Here is a 6,833-nt window from a genome sequence, read left to right on the forward strand (position 1 = left end):
TGGAATTGTGTTTTTTCTGTGTGCTTTTGGTGGAATTGAATGTGTGCTTCCCGTGTGCCGCGAATAAATGTGCTTTGTGTTGAACTGTTTCCCGCTTCGCTTCGTCATTTCTCCCATTGAATCCTCATCTTGCTTCACGTAAAGGGTTGGTAGTGGGCTGAATACGCCCGATAATTAATCGAACCGTCGAGGTCGACGATAACACCGCTCGGTTATTCTGATAGTACGGAACGGGTCGCTTAAGTGGCCCGTGTCCGAAGTCGACCTGCGGCGAGGTGCGATCGCCCGGTCTACCCTCCGCGTGGGTACTTAGGTAGGTCGAATTTGGCGAGCAACCCTATCCCACGCGGGGGCTGATTGGCTCGATCGCGGTGAGACCGAAAGGTCCACCCGTGACTGGTTCCCGGCGTTAGTCCGAGAGGGTCACGACTGGATTGTCCGTCCGGTGGGCGACGTGCCGCGATTCGAGTTACGTGGCCGTCAGCACGCCGGCGGGCGCGAATACCGCAACAATATATATATATATATATATATATATATATATATATATATATATATATATATATATATATATATATGGCCAAAGGTATGCAGACACCACTTCTAATTCATGGATTTGGCTATTTCAGCCACAACCTTTGCTGACAGGTGTATAAAATCAAGCACACAGAAATGCAATCTCCATAGACAATCATTGGCAGTAGAATGGGCCATACTGAAGACCTCGGTGACTTTCAACGTGGCGCCGTAACGGGATGCCAGCTTTTCAACAAGTCAGTTCGTCAAATTTCTGCCCTGTTGGAGCTGCCCCGGTCATCTGTAAGTGCTGTTATTGTGAAGTGGAAACGTTTTGGAGCAACAACAGCTTAGCCACGAAGTGGTAGGCCACACAAGCTCACAGAACGGGACCGCCAAGTGCTGAAGTGTGTAGCGCAGAAAAATCGTCTGTCGTCGGTTGCAATACTCATTACTGAGATCCAAACGGACTCTGGAAGCAACGTCAGCACAAGCACTGTTCATCGAGAGCTTCATGAAATGGGTTTCCATGGCTGAGCAGCCGCACACAAGCCTAAGATCACCATGCGCAATGAGAAGCGTCGGATGGTGTGGTGTAAAGCTCACTGTCATTGGACTTTGGAGCAGTGGAAACACGTTCTCTGGAGTGATGAATCACGCTTCACCATCTGGCAGTCCGACGGACGAATCTGGGTTTCAGCATGACAATGCTCCCGTGCACAAAGCGAGGTCCATACAGAAATAGTTTGTTGAGATCGGTGTGGAAGAACTTGACTGGCATGCACAGAGCCCTGACCTCAACCCCATCGAACACCGTTGGGATGAATTGGAACGCCGACTGCGAGCCAGACCTAATCGCCAAACATCAGTGCCCGACCTCACTAATGCTCTTGTGGCTGAATGGAAGCAAATCGCGGGTCCGTGAATTATAGTAAGGATAAGGGAAGAATGGAAGAAGTAATTGTGAATTTCACGTTCCATCTTTATTTATTTACTTTTCACATTGTTCTTAACAAATGGGGACAGGAACAACGCAGGCATAATTCGATTCATGGCCTTCTCATGCACCAAAGTTCCCTGTGTATCTTTGTGAAATATTAAGAGTGGGAAGATTTGGGGAGGGGAGGACAGAGAGTTGGAGGTGGAGGTGCATGGAGTTGGAAGAGGGAGACTGAGATGTTGGGAAGGGGAGGGATTGAGGACTTGGAGTTGGAAGGGGGCTGAGTACTTGGGGTTTGGGGCAGTTGAGGACTTGAAGAAGAAAGGTTGAGGGGATGACAGAGTTGGGTTGGGGGAGGGAGGACAGAAAGGGGACAGAGGTGGAAGAGGGGTTTAAGGCTTTTGAGGGGGTAGGTGGAGTTGAGGGCATTGGTAGGGTTCTCAAGGTCTTTTGGATTCCCTTGCTCTTTTGCATCTTTGGGGTCCTTTGTGTCCTCTTTTTATTTTGGGTCCTTTTGGGTACTCGGGGTCTTTAGGGGATTTTGGATCCTCAGGGTCTTTGGGTCTTTTGGGTTCTCAGGGTATTTTGGGTCCTTGGCGTCTTTTGAATCCTTGGGGACTTCTGGGTCCTTGAGGTCGTTTGGTTCCTTGGAGTTGTTTAGGTCCTTGGGGTGGTTTGGGTCTTTTGGGTCCTCGAGGGGGGTGGTCTTTTGGGTCCTCTGGGTACTTTAGGTTAAGTATTTCAGTTTACAATTGTGGGTGACATCAGCTCAGCTGTCCCACCAATGGGTGAAGAGCAGATATACATACATACATAATGACATACACTTTTTTCATTATATATATCTTCTCTTTTTCTTCTTTCAGCTGCTCCCGTTAGGGGTTGCCATAGGGGATCATCCGTTATGATCCGCATAATGATTTGGCATAGGTTTTACGCCGGATGCCCTTCCTGACGCAACCCTGGTCGCCTCTTACGAAGCAGGGATGTGTTACACCTATTCTAACTGGGGCATACACCGGGCCCAGTACACTGGTACTCACTTCGCCGACCCTGGAAGGATGACAGGCTGAGTCAACCTCCTGGTGTGTATGAATTCAAGTGGCCAACGGGGCTTGAACTCAGGACCCGAGGATCCTAAGCCGCTACCCTAACCACTACGCCAACACCAGGATATATATATATATATATATATATATATATATATATATATATGTATATATATATATATATATATATATATATATATATATATATATATATATATATATATATATATATATATATATATATACACACATTCTTCTGCAGCTACAGGCATTCACAAGTATACTGAAACGGTAAAAGGTGAAAGTCCTGAGGTGACAAGCTACAGGTGTGCGCAGAGTGCCAAGAAGAAGAAAAGGGGAAAAGATAGGAGTGAAAGGTAATGGCGGTGGGCATATACAAGGGAGAACTGTGAATTGTCACAGTCAGTGTGGTCTCAGCACAGTGATGTCACTCTGAAGGAGGGTCACGTGCATTGTTGCTTCATAGTAACATCAGTTTGTGAGCTCGGTGATATATTAAAAATAAAGAGTGAATGATCATCTGACTGACTTTAATGCAAAAATGGAGTTTCTTTTGTGGGAAACGTTGATAAATGTCCAACATTTTTACCTGGTCGCATGGGTTGAATAATTGACAGCTTGTGCACCAATCATGCAGAAAAGTACAGTTTCTGTGACATTGTAATGGTGGATTTAGGCCATATGTGGCTTTCCTTATATGTGCAGCACCTCTGTTTTGTTTAACACAACGATCTATTCACATTGTGATGTCTCAGCTTAATTAGTGTAGACCAAATATTTTCAGGTATGAGTAACAAACTGGCAATTAGCACATTTTATGTTGCACAAATCAAGTTTTTTCACATCATACTATTTGCCTCCATAAACATGCAAGGGATATAGATCGGGTTCCCATAAATATTCACACTCTATATTCTGTCTTTGTGCTCTAAGATCTCATCTCTGCAGTTTTGTAACACTTCCATGCCCAGCTCAGTTCATCTTATCATGGCCATTCACCATAATATACCACCATCATGTAATATAAGAAGAAGTTAATCATCGGATTGACTTCTTGTTTATATTTAAAATCAAACCTCTCAATCATGGTCTCTTCCTGTTTCTTTGTTTATTTGCATTGACACACAATTTAATGTGGGCCATTTGTTGCTCATTGAAAAGCTTCAGGGAGTTTAAACACAAAGAGGATTAATTGCAGAAGCAGTAAATGAATCTTGTGAATCCCAAGGAAATACCAATGTGCGCAGGTAGACGTGAGGTTACATTTATATAATTATGCAGTGCCATAAATCAGTGGGGGGTGGCAGCCATCATCTCATTGTCAAGCTTCTCTTCAACACGTCACACATGCTTGATGGAATAGTATTATAGGGTTTGGCGAGCAAAGGTTGCTTCTTAGTTTCTGTTGTATGCATAATATATTCTAAAATGCATTATGCAACTGGCGCCACAAAGCAGTATTCCATCATTTCATCGCCTCATGCAGATAATGGCAGTTGGCTCACCATTGGAAAAAAAAACAACTCTATGAGGGCTAAAGCTCTCAACATTATTAGCAGCTCCTCCAATGAGGGAGAGGCACAAGGGCTGTTGTTCTTATATTGCAGACATGTTTGTGGCCTCTCTGCATTTTACTGCTTCAACTCCCGTCTTGTTCTCTCTTCTCCTTCAACCCTCTGACCCTCCACAGCACATTTTAGATATGCCCATTCTTTCAGTAATCCTTCCTGATTATACTCTCAAAATCTTGGCTTACTGACCAAAATCACTCTTTGTTTTCTGTCTCTTTTCTCCCTTTTGTGCAGGAACCGCTCATTCTATGCCTTTGTGTTGGCAATACACAACCATCTCATGTCATCCTCCATTCCGACCTGTGATCTTTTCTACTCTCATTAAATTTATCAAGAACACTGCACTAATGGCTTTAAACAGATGACGGGACTGAGCCAATCGGGCAAGTGTAGATTTTGCAAGGTAGAAACAGAAAGCACGAGTCACCTACTCTCGGGATGGAGAAAACTCATGTCAGAACAGATCTACACACAAAGGCACAGCAAGGTATGTTGAGTAATCCACTGGCATATCTGCAGAAATTTCAAAATCCCAGTCCCAGAAAACTTATGGAAACATGAACCAAATGTGATCTTTGAAAATGAAGACATAATGCTCATGTCCAACCTTATGATATCATAGAGCGTGAACATAGAAAACAAAGCACTGTGACCAAACATCATACTCAGATACAAAAAAGGCAAAAGAAGGCATTGCTAATTAAGATTTCATTGCCCAGTGATTTTGGTCTAAATGACACAGAAATCAAGAAAATGACCAAATATCAAGATCTCAAGAATGAAGTCAAATATCTTGGAAGCTGAAGAGTTCTGAGATTGTACCAGTGATAATTGGAGCAATGGGAATGACAAAGAAAACCCTCATTGAGATCTTAAAAATCATCCCCGGGAATATTCCCACAAATGAACTACAGTTGGAAGCTGTCCGGATCTCGGTGACGATCCTGAAAAGAACCCTTGGAACAAAACCCTGAGATCAACACAACTTCACAACTTGGTCCATGAATCATGATCCCTTTCTAAAATATAAATATATACTTCAAGTCCAGAGAAGACTCCGTTCCACCTCCTGCAACCCAAATCTGGAGATAACAACCAGTGACACACACATACACACATCTAACATGTAAAGCTTTTTCTAACTACTGACTGACTGACTGACTCACTCACCGACTGATATTAACGATCGGTGCCTTCCGGGTGACGTAGAAAGTTGAAATTTTGTGTGCCGATGGACATCAAAGCTGGTACACCACAAAAAAAAAAAATCACAGAATCACCGGACAACATCCATAAATGAAAATATAAATAAATGAAAAACTGCAGGTGAGCAACCCGAGACAATGGGGAAACATGGTAATTTTGTGTTCCGACAGACATCGAAGCGGATACACGAAGAAAAATCACAGAACCATCGGAAAGCATCCGTAAATAAAAATAAAAATAAACGAAAATAAATAAATGAAAAATCAAATGCAGGTGAGCGACCCGAGACAATGGGGAAGCACGGTTCGTATGCTTGCCCGATGTGTTGTACAATATATGCAGTGTAAGTAAGACTGTGTAAGATAGATAGTTTGGATGAGTTCTGTTCTTTGTCTCTGCACTGCATGAATTTGGATCAATGCATGTCTTTTGCCGCACCACATGAATACTGTATGTCGTTGCTGTATGAATACCCCCCTGTGAATAAACACCTTTGTGTCACTATGCCACATGCTTTTACTCATGCTTCCTTATAAATTATAGAAATAAACACATGTCAATTGTCCAGTTCAACCTGCTCAGGTCAGGTCAGGTATGGGAGCATGTGCCAGAACAGCACGTCGCTGCGTCCACTCTCCGCCGGTACTCCAGGGGCCTCCGTCTGGCCATCCCCCAGGCAGATGCCAGGCCCATCCCCATCTCCTTGAGATGATGTTCAACCTGTTGCAACCATGAGGCACGTGGTCGACCCACTGGCCTCCTCCACTCATGAGACTCCCTCGCTGAGAGAATCTGGTGAGCAGGATCAGAGTCAGGAAAACGAGCCACATGTCCATACAGCCGCAACTGACGCTCACGGACTATGCAGGTAACAAATCTCATCCGAGTCTCTCTCAGCAACCGCTCGTTGGACACAAAATCAGACCAGCGATAGCCAAGGATTCTCCGAAGAGACCTGGTACCAAAGGAATTAAGTCTCCGTCTCAGATCCTTGGTCAGAGTCCAAGTCTCGCACCCATAGAGCAAGACTGGAAGTACCAAGGACCTGAAGACTCGGACTTTCGTCATCCCGCACAGGTACCGGCAGCGCCACACCCCATGATCCAGTGAATCCATGACTCCCCAGGCCCGACCCAGACGTCTATTGACCTCCTGACTCGCAGCCAGCAGAGACATGAATATCACTGCCAAGGTAAGTGAATCTCTCCACGACTTCAACATCCTCACCACAAACAGACACAGACAGGACAGCAGCATCCAAGATGTCACCGAAAGCCTGGATCTTAGTTTTGACCCAAGAAACCCGTAATCCCAATGGCTCCGACTCCTCATTCAGCACCTCGATGCAACCTGCTCGTCATGTCCTTTCCTCAATTGATCCACCACAGTCCGCAGTATTGTTAGACGGGAAGTTTCACCCCATGTAATTTGCTCTCGTTAGCCAACATGCACTCAATGTATCACTTGGCAGTAGTCTGAGTGCATGCTGAGGGCATAAAACTCGGTTAATCTTGTCAGCACCTTAGATAA

The sequence above is a fragment of the Eptatretus burgeri genome, chromosome 3 (genome assembly GCF_056783735.1).
Source record: "Eptatretus burgeri isolate ZD-2024b chromosome 3, Ebu_testis_v1, whole genome shotgun sequence".
NCBI classification, from domain to species: Eukaryota; Metazoa; Chordata; class Myxini; order Myxiniformes; family Myxinidae; genus Eptatretus; species Eptatretus burgeri.